Source organism: Phascolarctos cinereus, unplaced genomic scaffold, assembly GCF_003287225.1.
Source record: "Phascolarctos cinereus isolate Bilbo 61053 unplaced genomic scaffold, phaCin_HiC Scaffold_726;HRSCAF=1367, whole genome shotgun sequence".
NCBI lineage: Eukaryota > Metazoa > Chordata > Mammalia > Diprotodontia > Phascolarctidae > Phascolarctos > Phascolarctos cinereus.
In genome coordinates, this window is record NW_027556098.1 from 271,390,786 (window position 1) to 271,406,974 (window position 16,189).

General features: G+C 42.4%; 1 protein-coding gene across 1 annotated transcript in view; it reads right to left on the minus strand.

Annotated features, from left to right (window-relative positions):
* Nucleotides 1–4,415, minus strand: part of KCNJ5 (potassium inwardly rectifying channel subfamily J member 5) — a 51,614-nt gene extending 47,199 nt beyond the window's left edge. The window contains exons 1-2 of the mRNA XM_020963821.2: nt 4,069–4,415; nt 1,357–1,449 (exon numbers count right to left, since the gene is read on the minus strand). The gene's annotated coding sequence lies outside the window, so the exon portion shown is untranslated. The remainder of the gene's footprint in view (nt 1–1,356; nt 1,450–4,068) is intronic.
* Between the last annotated feature and the right edge of the window lie 11,774 nt (nt 4,416–16,189).

Consider the following 16,189-nt stretch of genomic DNA (forward strand, 5'->3'; position numbering starts at 1 on the left):
GGAATGCAACACATTTTAACTTAAGCAAAACATAATTAGAAATATAAATTTGCTGCCAAAATGATCCCATAATGCACTCCAAGGCCACATAGACAAGTCTCTGTCATTGCTCCTATCCATCAGCATAGAGAATCTGGAGTCAATTCACATGGGAGAATCTGAAACTTTTTTCTGATAGGCTTTGTAGAGCCTTATGGGATTATGACTGGGGAGTTAGAGGAGGGAGCTGATTCATTTTCTGAATAGTCTCCAGTTAGGACTATGAGTTGGCTTCCCCTGAACAGTTAAGGCCTCTCAGTAGAGAGGGGTAACCCTGAAGCAGAATGGAGGATAGGATTTAAGATTTCCTTTGGCTTGTCCATAGTATAGTGGAATAAACAATGACATTGGAGTCAGAGGATCTGAAGTTTGAATTGTGGCTTAAGCTATCATGCTTAAAACTGTACTAAGAGTTTTGAGACATGCTACACACACACACACACACACACACACACACACACACATCCTATTAAACAAGTTGTTGCTGTTCAGTCATTTTCAGTTGTGTCTGACTCTCTGTGACCCCATTTGGGATTTTTTTGGCAAAGTTATTGGAGTGATTTGCCATTTCCTTCTGCAGCTCATTTTACAGATGAGAAAACCGAAGTGACCTACCTACAGTTACATAGCCAGTAAGTGTCTGAGGCCAGATTTGATCTCAGGAAGATGAGTCTTCCTGACTCCAGGCCTGGTGCTCTATCCAGTGAGCCACCTAGTTGCCCTGTTAAATAAATACTACAGATATTATCATTCTCATTTTACAGATGAGGAAATGGAAGCTTGGAGAAGAGGTTAAATGCTTTTATCAGTGATCACATAGTGAATATTAGAGGTGAGATTTGAACCTCGATTTTGCTTCACTTGAAGTCAGCACTCTTTCTTCCACACCACTTAGTGCATACAACCTGTTACTGATTACCTTTTGGACCTGGGGCGAGTCATAGAAGTGCTCTAGTGAAGGGCCAATCTAGATGGTCTCTAAGGATGCTTCCTCTGCTAAAACTGGAAATACACAAAATGGGCCATTCACAGATAGACTGTGGAGTTGGGATATCGAGGCCTCTTTTGCTGGTGGAGAAACTGAGAGACACACGAATGGAAATTATGTCCTACTCTAGTGCCCTGGATTCATGCTGTAACAACACAGCCTCTAGACTAAACGCAAATAGGTCATGGGTGTCTCTTCACTATGTGGAGTGTGTTTGGCTACCCATTAGCTATTAAAAACATAAAGGTCAGGAAGGCTTTCGGGGAGAGCAGAAGAAATGAAAACTGGCAAATGGGAATTCCCATTGGTTTCCCCTGCTGTTTCGTTACCTTCATCACATAAAGACTGAAGCAGATGTAAGAATCCCCAGACCAGAGTTCATGCCAGGCACAGCAGAAATCTTCTGGGGCCAAGGGGAGCATCTGTGGGGACAACAAAGGGATTCAGTTGGATTGATGTGAGTGCAGCAGGCAGCTGGGGAATCATGGAGGAACTGCTGTTTGTGACTGAGCTGAGCTGATGTCTCTGTTGGGCTCCATGGTAGGACAGGCTCTGAACTGCCCAGGATGCTCTGGGTGGGATTTGCAAAGCACAGATTGGGAGAAAGTTGCACTGGGAAACCCTGGGGAGCCATGACTTGGAAGCCACTGAGGCAGTCTTCTTCCCTCATAAATCTTTCTGACTAACTGTTCTGTTTCTTCTCTTCTAGTCTGGGCACACTGGACCCTCATGGACCCATCTGTCTAGAAAGGTAGACATAATGGTTCAATGCCACCTGGACGGGACCTTGGTAAGAAATACCGGGTTGGGATCTATTTGTAACTCCTAGCAGGTACATCCAGTTATTTGCAGATTTAGGAGGATATGAGAAGTGCTTGGGCCTGAGTTGGGATATTGTGGGAAAGCCCAGTCCTGATACGTCTGTGCAGACCATGTATATGACTGTCACATCTAACAACAGCTCTGACATTATATGTTACTTGAGTCCAGTTCCATTCCTTCTCAACCACCTGCCCTGGACATAACCTTTCCACCTTTCCCATCCTCCCCCACTTTCCCCTTACCACTGAATAGGGCAGGTTCTACTACATTACACCTGTAACTGGAGTGATGTCATTCCTTCTTGGAGTGACAGTTTCTTCTTGATGTTTACCACACACCCACACATGCTTCCCACACCAGACACCTTTGTATTATTTTCCAAGTGTGATAACATGGGTCTAGAGCTGTTTTAGAGAATGCACATTTCCTCTACAACTCTTTCATTACCAAGTCCTTTCCAGCTTTTCAACTGGTCTTTTTAGGGCAGGTTAAGGACCGCATTCATATCAGTTGGTGAGCTTTGAGATGGTACCGGATAATGCAGGGTCTTTATGAAAGGCTAGACCACCCTTCTGCCCTTGATGCTTGGACAGGGCTCTCAGGTGTAGTTCCTTAGCTTGTGCCACCCAGTCTGATATCTAGGACAGCTCTTGGAACTTTTGAACATCTGAGGGCAAGGGATGGGGTGGGTCTGGAGAAAGGAACCTGGCCCCTTTCCAAAATCCAGAGGAACTCACACAGACAGGAGGCAAAGCCCAGTCCCAAGGATCCTTCACTGGGGAGTTCCCTCTCTTGCAGAAAGGCATCAGACTTATAGAGCTTATAGGCACAGCTTATAGGATTTCTCTGTATGGAGGTGAAATGGTTCAGTGGGGCTAAGTATGATAACCATAGGCTTCAGAGCTGAAAGAGACTTCATGAATCATCTAACCCAGGAGTTCTTAACTTTTTTATATGTGTTATAGACCCCATTGGCAGTTTGTTGAAGACAATATACCTTTTCTTAGAATGTTTGTTGCCTACGTTAATAATCGAAGGAAATACTAGATTTCAGTCAGAGCATAATGGAAACAAAGATGTAATTTTTTCTCATCCAATTTGGTGAGCCCCTGAAATCTATCCATGGGGCACCTTGGAGATCCATGGGGCCAAGATTAGGAACCCCTAGCCCAAACTCCCAATTTTATAGAAGACAAAACTGAGGTACAGAGAATTGACTTTCCCAGTGCCACACAAGTAGCAAATTGCAAAGCCAGGATTCCAACCCAGATCCTCAGAGCCCATATCCATAGCTCTTTCCAGTATAGTATTACCTCCCTCTGGCCTGTTTTGGCAGGGACCCTGACCACAAGATTCATTGAACAATATTGCAAAATATTACAAAAAGCTGGATAGCCAATTAGACAGGATATATAGTATAGTGGAAAATAGGGCAGGAGATAGAGGACCTGGGCTCAAATTCAGACTCTGCCATTTACTACCTATATGGTCTTGGGCTAGGTTTTTTTTTTTTTTTACTACTTTCGGTCTCACTTTTTTCTTTTGTAAAATGAGGGGATTGGACTAGATGACCTTTAAGCCTTCAATCCTATGGAATAAAGCCCAGGAAGGGGAAAAATAGTGAAGCAGTGTTTCCTGCTTGGCAGGCTTTAAAAGAGAAAGCAGGACTGAGGTGAAGATTTGTGGCAAGCAGAGCATTATATACACCCTGTATGTTGCCACTTCCCCATACACACACTTTTGAAGTGGCCGATGCCACGGAAATCTCCCTTTCCACCTAATAGCCAACTGGATCCCTACACAATTCTATTCCCCTATCCTCCCATCCATTTCTCCATCCCCGCCCCTAAACAGCGTCGTTACCATTGCAGAAGTCTTTCAAATAGCCCCTATTAGGGGCTAACCATGGGAAAGCAATAATAATTCCTCAAGCTAAAATCCTGAATTACTCAATCGGTCCCAGTAGCAAGAACGTCTCCTAGTTTCCTGGCTGAACTTTTAACCCCATGCCGTGCCCTTTCCTAGGCTAATCCCTCCGCAGCAGGTGCCCTTTGGCAGTGCGGCCACCTGCTGAATTTGGCCCGCATATCCATCCCCCAGGGATGCCTCCTTCCGCTCTACCTCAAAGGCTCGCTCGAGAGGAGTTCACCAACTCCCTTGATCGCTCCCAGGTCTCCCCGGCTGCTAAATAGAGGACAAAGAAAAAGAACACAACTTACTTGCCGATAAGGGTGCTGCCGGTGTCCAGCTGACAGCAACTTTGGGGGTAACTGGTCGAACCAGCGCAGGAAGCACAGTCGAGCACAGTCAAGGATTCCCTCTGGGACTCTTCAATCTGAGCCATTACCAGCACACGGATGGCTTCCGTCTCCGGAGCTCAGGGTTTCTTAACCTCTTCCTACCTGAGCCTCTCCTTGGCCTGGGGCTATGTGGGTGGTAGCTGGATAGTGCCATCCTGTTCCCTCTTCTGCCAGTTCAGTCGCTTCCCCCTCCCCTCTCCTGCTTCTTGGCTAGCTAGCTGTCTTTGCCATTCTCTCTCTCTCTCTCTCTCTCTCTCTCTCTCTCTCTCTCTCTCTCTCTCTCTCTCTCTCTCTCTCTCTCTCTCTCTCTCTCTCTCTCCCCCCTCCCTCCCTCCTCCTCTTTCTCTCCTCCCCGGCCCCCACCTATTTCTCTTTTTCCAGTAAATGAATTCTCTACATAATAAACCTATTTAAAGGGCCAGGAGAGGAGGGAGTTAGAAAGAGAGAGAAAGAGAATGAGAGAGCGAGAGTAATCCCATGTGATCCTGGAACATCATATCTGAATGAACAGAGAGGAAAGGTGGGGAAAAGGAGGAAAGAAAACCAATGCCTCTAGGAGTGAGTAAGAGGTCTGGGGAGAAAAGCATCTCCTGCTCGTTCCCACCCCCGCCCCCTTTTTGCCTACAGCCATCCCGTCTGCTCCTTCTCCCTCATTCCTGCCAGATGCTGAAAATGCATACTTGATGTATTTCCCTAGGTGTGCTGGGTTGTCACCTCTGATCTCCAAGGCTTCCTCTTGTCACCCAGATGCAAAAAGGGAGGGAGAAAATGGGAGCAGGATGATGATAGGAGAAAGAAGAGAGAAAGCCAGAAAAGCAAAGAAGGGAGTGTCACAGTGGACTGGAGGAAGATAGTCTTCTTCAATCAATCAGTCAATCTATCAGCATTTATGAAGCGCCTGCTATGTGCTAGGCACTAGGGATACAAAGGCAAAAAATGAAAAGAGCCCTGCCTTCATGAAACCTACATTCTATATGCACATACATAAGCATACATAGACTAACAAAAATAAATATGGAATAGGTTAGGGAGTAAAAACATAGGTGGTTAAGAGGGTATCAGTAAAGACTTTGTATAAATGATGGTGCTTTAATTCTGCGATAACCAACTTTGATAGACTTAACTCTTCTCAGCAATACAAGAATCTAAGACAATTCTAAAAGACTCATGATGGAAAATGCTATCCACATCCAGAGAAAGAACTATGGAGTATAAATGCAGATTGTAGCATATTATTTTCTCTTTTTCTCTCTTTTGTTTCTTCTTTCTCATGGTTTTAATTCTTTTTTACAACATGACTAATGTGGAAATATATTTATTATGATTGTACATGTATAGCCTATATCAGATTGTACATCATCTTGGGGAGGGGAGAAGGGAAGAAGGGAGAGAATTTAGAACTCAAAATCTTATAGAAATGAATGTTGAAAACTAAAAACAAAGAAAGAAAGAAAGAAAGAAAAGAAAAGAAAAGAAAAAGATGGTGCTTGAGCTGTGTCTTAAAGATAGACAGCATAAAATGTGATGGATTTGGAGTCAAAGGATATAGATTTGAATCCTAGCTCTGGACCTGTCTAGCTATGTGACCTTGGGCAAGACATAACCTTTCTAGGGTTCAGTTTCTTCATTCTTAAAACGAGGGAGTTAAGACTCAGTAGCTGCTAAGGTTCCTCACATCTTTAAATCTAATAATTATTGTAGGTGGAGTCTCAACCTCTGCTCTGATCTCAAATCCCATGCCCAGACTTTCTGAGATGCCCACTGCGGGCCCAGGAATTGTCCCAGTGGACAAGGAGAATTTCCTGGGCCCTTTCTACCAGGTGATGAGGTCATACGCATCAGAAAGCTACTGGAAGTTAGGAAATTTGTGTCTAAATTGAAGAGTGAGAAAATAAAGAAGCAACTTTTCCAGAATTCATCAAGTGGTCTTTCTCACCATCCCTCCCCTCCACTTTCTTAACTCCCAGGAAATATATAAGGGTAAAACATAAATGGGATCCATTATCATTATTATTTGTGGTGGAAATGGCCAGGGAGATTTAATTGAAATCTGCTAGGAGCTTGAGATGCTTCAAAGATGGTAAGCGCAATTTTAAAAGGCCATCTAAGTAGCTGAACAACAGAAGTAAGACTGGGTGCAAATTCAGGCCTGTGGGCCAAGTAAAGATTTTTTTTATTACCTCATTTCTCTCTAGGCCCTTTCACTTCAAGAACTACTCTTCTACTTCCTGCATCACCCCCAACTCAATTTTTTTGCAAGTTGATTTAAGGAACTTTCTAATAATAGCTGACATTGATATAGTGATATACCTGTTTCATCTCATTTGATGTGCACAAAGACCTTGTGAGTTAAATACTATCACTATCTCCATTTTACAAATGGAGAAACTGAGGCTCAAAGCAGTTAAGTGACTTGTCCACTTAGCTGATGTCTGTAGATAGATCTGAAGATTGTTCAATTCCAACCCTTCAATCATCACTTTTCTTTAGTATTAAATCTTTTCCTATCAACTGATTCCCCACCCTGCTGTCTACAAATATGGTCCAGTCTTCTGTATCCTTAAAAAAAAGAATTGCTTGGCCTTACCATTCCCTTAAACTATCATCCCATGTCTCTTCTGTATTTCGCAGCCAAACTCCTTGAAAAAGCTGTCTATTCTCTTTGCTTCTACTTCCTCTCCTCTCACTAGATTCTTAACACTTTGCAATCTGTCTTCTGAAGGTTGATTTCAAAGTTACCAGTGGTTTCTTACTTTTCAAAGCCATTTGTCTAAAAGACTGCTGAACAATTTCTCTGTAAAGGTATAGCAGGGCTCTGTATGGCTAAGTTGGGTGTTTACCATTCCTCATCCTACTTGACCTATTTGTGGTACTTGGCAGCACCGATCCTCTCTTCCTAAATTTTCCTTCCTCTCTGGGTTCTCATGAGCTCATTTTTGATTCTCCTACTTGGTCTGGCTGCTTCTTCTAAGTCTGTTGGGATAATTATCTCTGGAATCATCTATCTCCTGCCCCCTAACTGTAGGTATGCCCTAAGACTATGACCAAGGCCTTCTTTTATCCTTTTTCTATTATTCTCAATAGTTTCCATAGGTTCAACTATTATCTCTAAGCAGATAACTACAGTTATCCTTTCCACATCATGAGGGTTAGGTCTGCGGTGCCCCCATGATCTAGAAAACTTATGTAAAATATTTTAGCCCTCCCTTCATACCAGCAAAGAAGTTTGAATTATTATGGTATTAAAAGATAAAATATGTTCATATTATACAATACTATACATATCTTTTCTGAATTTCTGAGTTTCTAAACTTTTTCCATAACGTCTGCTGGCTTTTGTGTGTTGTCTGCAGCTTCCACAAAACTCCCCCAAAATTCCAATTTAATGTCTTATGCCAACCCACAATATATTGAAACCATGATGGCAAAAATCACGATGTGGGATGGCTGTACCAGATTCATATATCCAGACTTAGTCTCTCTCCTGAGCTCCAGTCATGCATCACCCATTGCCTGTTGGTGTCACAAACTCAAAATAACCAAAGCAGAATTCATTATCTTTGACTTCCAATATGCGCCTTCTCCTAGCTTCCCTATTTCTAGGGAGAAATCACCTTTTCAGTCACCCAGTTGCACAACCTCAGAAATACCCTTGACACATCATTCTCCTTTACTACCATATCCAAGCACTTGTCAAGCCACATCAATCCTACTTTTCCAACATCTCAACATCCATGCATTTTTACTACTCATGCCATCATTGTCTCTTACAAGGACTCTTGCAGAAATCTCCAAATTGTTTCCCCTGCCTGTAGACTCACCTCTTTCCAGTTTATCCTCTGCACAGATGCCAAATTAATATCCATAAGGCAGGCTTCTGAACATGTCACAACCCTATTCCAAAAGCTTCAGTGGCTCCCTATTGCCTCTAGGATGAAATACAAATTTCTATTTGGCATTCGAAGCCCTTTACAACATGGCTCCAGCCTACTTTTCCAGTACTTTTTCCAGGATTATTATTCATTTGTTGTTCAGTTATGTCTGACCCTTTGTGACCCTGTGGACCATACCATAGGGTTTTCTTGGCAAAGACACTAGAGTGGCTTGCCATTTACTTCTCCAGGGGATTAAGACAAACAGGGTTAAGTGACTTGTCCAAGGTCACCCAGCTAGTAAGTGTCTGAGGCCATATTTGAACTCAGGACTTTTTGACTCTAGGTCCAGCACTCAATCCACTGAACCACATAGCTCCTTTATTATACATCACTCCCCTTCATATCCAGCTACAATTCAGCTAAACTGGCTTATTTGTTGTTCACACTACATGATGTGTTATCTCCTACCCCTGTGCTTTTGCCTAAATGTTCCTTCATGTTTGGAAAGCACTATCTCCTCACCTCCACCTCTTCAAATCCCTAGTTTCCTTCCAGGTTCAGATCCAGGGCCACCTCCTACATGAAGCCTTTCTTGATGCCCTCCCCTAGCTGCTAGTACTCCCATGAAAGTACTTGATATTTATTCTCTCCCTCCTTCCCTCCCTCTCTCCCTTTCTCTCTCTCTCTCTCTCTCTGTCTCTCTGTATGCTTTGTGCACATTTTTGTTGTCCAGTTGTTTCAGTCATGTCTGACTCTCCATGACCCCATTTTGGGAATTTATTATTTTTTTTAGGCAATTGAGGTTAAATGACTTGCCCAGGGTCACACAGTTAGTAAGTGTCAAGTGTTTGGTCTAAGGCTGGATTCGAACTCAGGTCCTCCTAACTTCAGGGCCAGTGCTCTATCCATGGCGCTACATAGCTGCCCCAATTTTGGGAATTTCTTGGTGGAGATACTGGAGTGGTTTGCCGTTTCCTTCTCCAGCTCATTTTACAGGTGAGGAAACTGAGTTAAATGATGTTAAATAACTTGCCCAGGGTCACACAACCATTAAGTGTCTGTGGCCAGATTTGAACTCAGGAAGATGAGTTTTCCTGATTCCAAGCACAGTGCTCTCTCTACTGTGCCACTTAGCTGCTATGCATCTACGTATATAGTTATAGATATACTAAATAAATAAAAATGTATGTGTATGACATCAAATATATATATATATATATAATTTACTTATCTGTGTACATATTGCTTTAAGTATTTAGATAGAAACTCCTGGGAGCATTTGCATTTTTTGTCTTCGTATGGCCAGTACCAAATGATGCCTGGCACAAATTAGGCACTTAATAAATGCTTGTGTATTGATTGAAGAGCTCTTCCTGGCTCAGTGCAAAATGCTATGGACTATACTTAGCCATCTCTCCTAGGATGAGTAGTAAGTAACAATTTCCATTGTTATTAGTGGAAAAGAAAGCTGTCTGGTATTATTTATGTATATTCTCTGTTTCTGGTTTGGAAATTTAGCATAGTGTATTGGATAAAGAGTAGGTGTTGGAGTCAGGAAGACCTGGGTTCAAATCCTACCTTGGACACATACTGGCTAAGTGACTACAGGCAAGTCAAACAATCCCTAGATGTCCCCTCAACTCTCCTAAACTACAAGTTTCAAAAATTCTTCCAAGTGGCATCTGTGGAGCGAGTCCCCTTTACAGGTGCAATCCCTAGTCCCCAGCTGTCTTCTGCTTCCCCCACAAAGGTGAGGGGAAAACAGATCAGTTTATAAACAAGAAAAAGTCATTGACTACAGAACTTCAGAACTGGAAAAGGACCTTAGCCATTGCCTCCTTTATTTGTAAAGCTGATTTAAGCAATGGCACTTGTTCAGTCACTTTTTTAGTTGTGTCTGACTCTTTTTGACCCTTTTTGAGGTTTCTTGACAAAGATACTGGAGCAGTTTGCTGCTTCCTTCTCCAGCTCATTTTACAGATGGGGAAACTGAGGCAAACAGAGTTAAGTGACTTGCCCAGGATCTCATAGCTAGTGTCCGAGGTTGGATTTGAACTCAGGACAGTGAGTCTTCCTGACTGCAGTCTGGTGCTCTATCTAGCTGCCCAATGGTAGTAGGAACTGGGAGACAGAATACTTGCATTCAGTTCTCAGAAGACCAGGAATGAAAATGAAAACATTGGTGATTTTAGTCCTAGTTTGCAAGAATTTAGGTAAATCGCTTAACCAACCCACCTGCTTCTGTTTCTCCCATCAGAAGAGGCTGGTAATTGCTCAGATAACAGCTGGAATACTCTTTGGAACAAAGGTGTTAAATGCATCCTTCAAAGGCTGAAAATTGATGGTGAGAAGCTTAAAAGCAGCTGAGAATTGTATGTGTTCTCCTTGATAATTAGAGACCAGTGACCTATCTTACCTTTTCTCTTTTACCTGCTTTAATCCTCTTAAGCAAACCATAGATACATTTCCAGAGCTGCTTTTATTTCTCATGTATGCCCTGGGAACGTGGGATGCACAGTCTATGCCAAGAGATTATCATGATTTTCACACTGCTGAAAGTCTGATGAATAATACCTGTAAGTATCTAGGTCTCGGGGACCATTAGGCTCAAATGAGACAATATCCATAAACACTTTGCAAACTTTAAAGCCTACATAAGTTTTTTTTAAAATTATAGATTTATTAAGGCTCCTACCTAAATGCCTCATTGTGCCATGGATGTAACCCTGGATTCTCGAAGGCCATGCCTTTGGAGGGCAAGACCTGACAAGTTTGAACCATGATAGAAAGGCTTTGAATTTAGACTTGGTAGTAGAGCATAAATCTGACCATGTCATTCCCTGCTCAATGTACTCCAGGGCTCCCTGTTACCTTCATTATTAACTATAAATCCCTCTGTTTGGCATTTAAAGGCCGTCACACCATAGCCACTTCCCACCTTTCTGGTCTTCTTATACATTACTCCCCTCTACAGGATCATGCTACTGTCTAGCCATACTGGCCTACTTGTCTTTCCTCACACGTGACCCTCCATCTCCTCTGTGCCTTTCCAATGGCTTCCCCTCCTGCCTGGAATGTTCTTCTTCTTCATCCTTGCCTCTCAATTGCGATGGAGATGTCTCTAGATTTGCACAGCTCACAGCTCTGTTTCTCTGACTTTCTTTGAGTCAGTTTAAATGATGCCTTCTATAAAAGGTTTCTTCTGGTCCCCATCCCAATCTCACTTCCCAACTTCTGGTGTCTTCTCTCTAGGGTCACCTTCCATGTAATCTAAGCGTATCTTGTATGTACATTCATGTTGTCTTCCTTCAGAATGACAGATGATATGCTCTTTACAAGCATAATCACCTCCCCCCAACTCATTTTCTCTTTTCCCCCCAAAAAAGGTGAGGAGAAAGCAGATCAGTTTATAAACAAGGAGAAGTCATTGATCATAGAACTTCAGACCTGGAAAGGACCTTAGACCCAATCTAGCTCCAATCCACCTTTCCAAACCTTGAGAACTGGACTATTAACCATTCTTTCTTCTTTTCCTGTTCTCCCTCAATCCTGCACCTTTTTTGCGCACTGTTCTCTCTATCTGTGATGATCTCCATACATAGCTCCACCTTCAGAAATTCTTCCCTACCACCAAGTCCCAGCTCAGGTCCTCCATTTTCATGGATCTTCTCTTAACTCCCCCATCCATGAGTAACTGCTTCCTTTTCAAAGCTCTCATGCCACTGTTTGGTCATCTCCTATATTCTTATAACTCATATCATGGTTCTTTGTGTGATTGTCTTATCCCCAGTAGCTGTCTACTAGATTAAAAACTCCTTTAAGATAGAGATGGTGATTTTCTCAATCCTTTCTAACACCAACATTTGGTTTGAAACGGGGGTGTGGAACCTGCAGAGTCGAGGCCACATGTGGACTTCTAGGTCTTAGGTGCGGCTTTTTCACTGAGTCCAAGTTTTACAGAACAAATCTTTTTATTAAGGGGATTTGTTCTGTGAAGTTTGGATTCAGTCAAGGGCTGCACTTGAGGACCTAGAGGGTTACATGTGGCCTCAAGGCTGCAGGTTCCCCACCCATGGTTTGGTACATTAATAATAATAATGATGATGATGATGATGATAATTCAGCAAACACGTATGTAGTGCTTTAAGGTTTGTAAAGTGTCCTACGAGATATTATTTCATCAGCCCTGAGAGGTGTTGTCTGTCCTTTGTTTTCGAAGACAACCAATGACATCATGATGTTGGCATCAGGGTATAGCGTGTTCAGCTGTGGTTGATCAGTCCAATGAGAGCTCAGAAGGCTGTGCCACAGAGCGGGCACAAGTAGCCCATTAGAACACTGGGGATGGAGATGCCTCTGGATTTGCACAGCTTGTATTTTCTTTGTGTTATGGAGATTTGCTTTGCTCATGATGCCAAGGTCTCAGGTTCATTCCCCATAGGGTCCATGGCTTCCCTACCCTGGGAGATAGCTACTTTATAAAAGATGAGAAAAAATGATATTTGAGAGAAGTTAAGTGTCTTACCCAGGGTCACAGAGGTAGTAAATATTTGGAGCAAGATTTGAACACAGGTCTTCCTGATTCCAAGTCCTGGACTATTGGATTGTTTATTTTAATTCATAGTCCAAGTTTTCTGTTAGAAATATGTCACTTGTAGGACATTATTTTACCTTGATATTTATAGACATTACTTTTGCATTTATGAGGCTGGTGATGTCTCATAAATATTTACAGCAAGGTGAAATATTAATTAAAATGTAGTAGATTTATAAGCTGTACTCCCAACCAAATCTCTCGGAGTCTGAACAAGACAAATATGTTAAGCTTTTTCTCCTAGGTCACTAGCCTGCCCCCACCCTCCAACTCAAGCCTGGTGACCATCTATAAGTAGATGTATCTCATAACACAGAATAATTCATAGAGTGCTGAACTTGGTAAAAAAGACCTGGATTCAGATACTGACTAGCTACATGATTCTTACTGAGTCACTCAACCTCTCTGAACCTCCCTTTAAATCACATCACCTTTCTCAGCCTCAGTTTCCTCATCCATGAAATGGGAATTATATTATCTGTAACACTTACCTGAAAGGATTGTTTTTATGATCAAATGAGATTTTATATATAAAATACTTTAAGTTTTAAGTGCTACATCAATGTCAGTTATCATTATTAGCAAATAACTATCTTGTATGTAGTAGATGTGTATTGATTGAGACCTACTATGTGCAAGGAACTGTAGAGAGCACAAAAATGTATGCTCCCTGTAGACACAGACATAGTCCTTGCCCTTATGGAGCTTAGAATAATAAATAATATTATTAAGGTAATAATGTATCCCACTGGGAAATAAGATATACGGGCAATGGGGTATAGAAATCTATCCTGCCCTACAGAAAAATAGAAGGGGAAGGGAATAAGGGGGGTGATAGAAAGGAGGGCAGATTGGGGGAAAGAGTATTCAGAATGTACAGTCTTAGGGTAAGGGGAGGGGAGAAATGGGGAAAAAATTTGGAACTCAAAATCTTGTGGAAGTGAATGTTGAAGACTAAAAATAAATGAATTAATTTTTAAAAAGATAATAATGCATCCCTAGGGGACTTTAAGCTTCTTTGATACAGAATAGACTTATAGACATGAAAAAGTCTATAGTACAAGGAAGTTCTGTGTTCAGCAGGTACCAAGCAAGTGATACAATAAAGCAAGTATCATAAAGAGTGTGAAGAGAGACCAGTGTGGTTTGGAGGTGGTTAGACAAGGCTTTAGGAAGATGGTAGGTTTCCAGTAGTAAAGGGTTTGTGTTGAGAGAAATGGTGGTAAATAAGATTGGAAAGGCAAATTGAATTCTTCAAAGCCCTCCACAGTTTGACCTCAACCTATCTTCACAATCTTATTTAGACTTCATTCTATGGTCAATGGAAAATGATAGCCATTGAATGTCTTTGAGTAAGTAAGAGACAATGAAAATAGTATATTAGAGAGGTTCATTCTACAACTGTATATAGGAAGGGCCAGAAGGAGAGGTCAGAGATGAGAAAGCCAATTAAGAGTCATTGTAATCATTGCATTTGGAGGCAGCTACGCAGTGCAGTGGATGGAGTGCCAGATCTGGCCGCAGAAAGGCTTATCTTACTGAGTTCAAATCTGACCCCAGATACTACCTGTGTGACCTTGGGCAAGTCACTTAACTCATTTTGCTTCAGTTTCCTCATCTGTAAAATGGAGAAGGAAATGGCAAACCACTCCAGTATCTTTGCCAAGGAAACCCCAAATGGGGTCAGGAAGAGTCGGACATGACTAAACAACTGTGAGTCTAAAAGACAACTGGATTTGGAGTCAAAGTATACTTACGACTTGTGTGAGGACCAAGTCACCCCTCTTCTCTGTGCCTCAGTTTCCTCACTAAAAATTAGAAGATTGGACTAAATTAGGGGTCCTTGAAGTGTTTGGTCTCAGGACCCCTTTATACTCTTAGAAATATTTGAGGACTCCCCAAACAGCTTTTGTTTATGTGAGTTTTATCTATCGCTACTGTATGAGAAGTGAAAATATCTTAGCATTATTATAAAAATAGCTTTGATTTCATGGACTCCCTGAAAGGGTCGTGAGGATCCTGAAAGGTGCGAGGCCACACTTTGCAAACCTCTGGATTTGACAACCTCTGAGAGCTTTACCAGCTATGAATCTAAGATCCTGTTACCCTAAATCGATGACTATGCCTCTCTAATTAGGTGGTAATAGAAAGGAAAGGATCGATGTGAAAACAATTGCTAAGGAAGAATGGACATGATTTGGGGATTGGATTTGAGGAAGGAGGAATAAAAGATGACAGTTTGGGGCTGTCTTTTTGGGAAAAAGATGGTTCATCAACAAAAAAGGATATCAGAGGGAAAAGCTGGTTCTAAGGAAAAGGCCAGTAATTAAATTATCTTTTTCAAGAATCTGTGATCTGGAGGGAGTAGCTTCTGCCACACAACCCCTAATTGCCTTAGTAGATGGTTTTTGGGTGTTGGCTTGGCACTAATGAAAAATGTATAACCACGTGGTCACCTTGGAGATAAACCTTTTGGAAATCAGCTTGGCTGGTCCTAGGCATACACCTCACCAGCTAGCCCATCCTTATGAAATCAAATCTAAGTGTGCAGTACTGCTCCTAGAGCCCTGGTGCTTAATCACAGTATATAAGCATGGGGAGAGGGAAAAGTAAGGGATAGTGGGAAGGAGAGAGAGTGAAAAGAGGAAGGAGAGGAAGGGGGAGAGGGAAGAGGGAAAGGAAAAGGGGTGAGGTGGGAGGGAGAGACAGTCTTTCCATTGTCAGCCTTTATACTCCCTTAGAATAGCCTTTGAGAACCCAGGATCATCGAGCCTTTGGTGCAATAAGGTCCTCAGGAAGGACTTCAGTGGAGGATTCTATTCCTGTTTCTAAAAGAAAAGTCATAGGCTTGCTGTTTATGAAATCAGTCTCACAATTGTGGTGCCTCCCACCTCAAGCTGCCAGACAGTCTTTCAGCGTGTAGCTCCAGGACCCAATACAGAATTTTAATTCATGCGTAAGGAACTGAGGGAGATTCATGGTGCAAGTCACAGATCAGTTTGGTCTTTTTGCCTCCATCTGCTAAGCTTTTCCTTCCTTATCTTCTTCCTCCCTGTTCAGGTGCCCAAATACAGGAGAAAGAAATTTACCACAATGAACTGTATATCTGATGTGCATATACTGAGCAGTAGGGTGTAGTAGATAGAAAGTCAGCCTTGAATCCAGGAAGGCCTGGGCTGTCTGCCTGTGATATATACTGGCTGTGTGATCCTGGGCAAGTCATTTGACCTCTGAGTACTCTAGGCAACTTTCTAAGAGTGTAATTTGTAGAGTTTCCTCTCCTAGCTGTTCCTTGTACCATGGAATCACAGCTTCCTCTCCCACTCTCTCCCCCTCTTCCACTCCCTCTTCCTTTCACTTTACCTTTCCCTTCCCTCTTTCTCTCCCCCTTCTTGTCCCTGTCTCCCACTCCTTCTCTTTCTGTCTCTCCCTCTGCTCCTCCTTCCTCTCCCCCTCCCTCTCCTCTCCCCGTCCATCCTGCTTCCTCCCCCTCTTCCTCTCCCCATCCCTTTCCTTGTCCCTCCTTGTCCCTCTTTCTCTCTCCTCCCTCTGCCCCTCTCTCTGCTCCTCC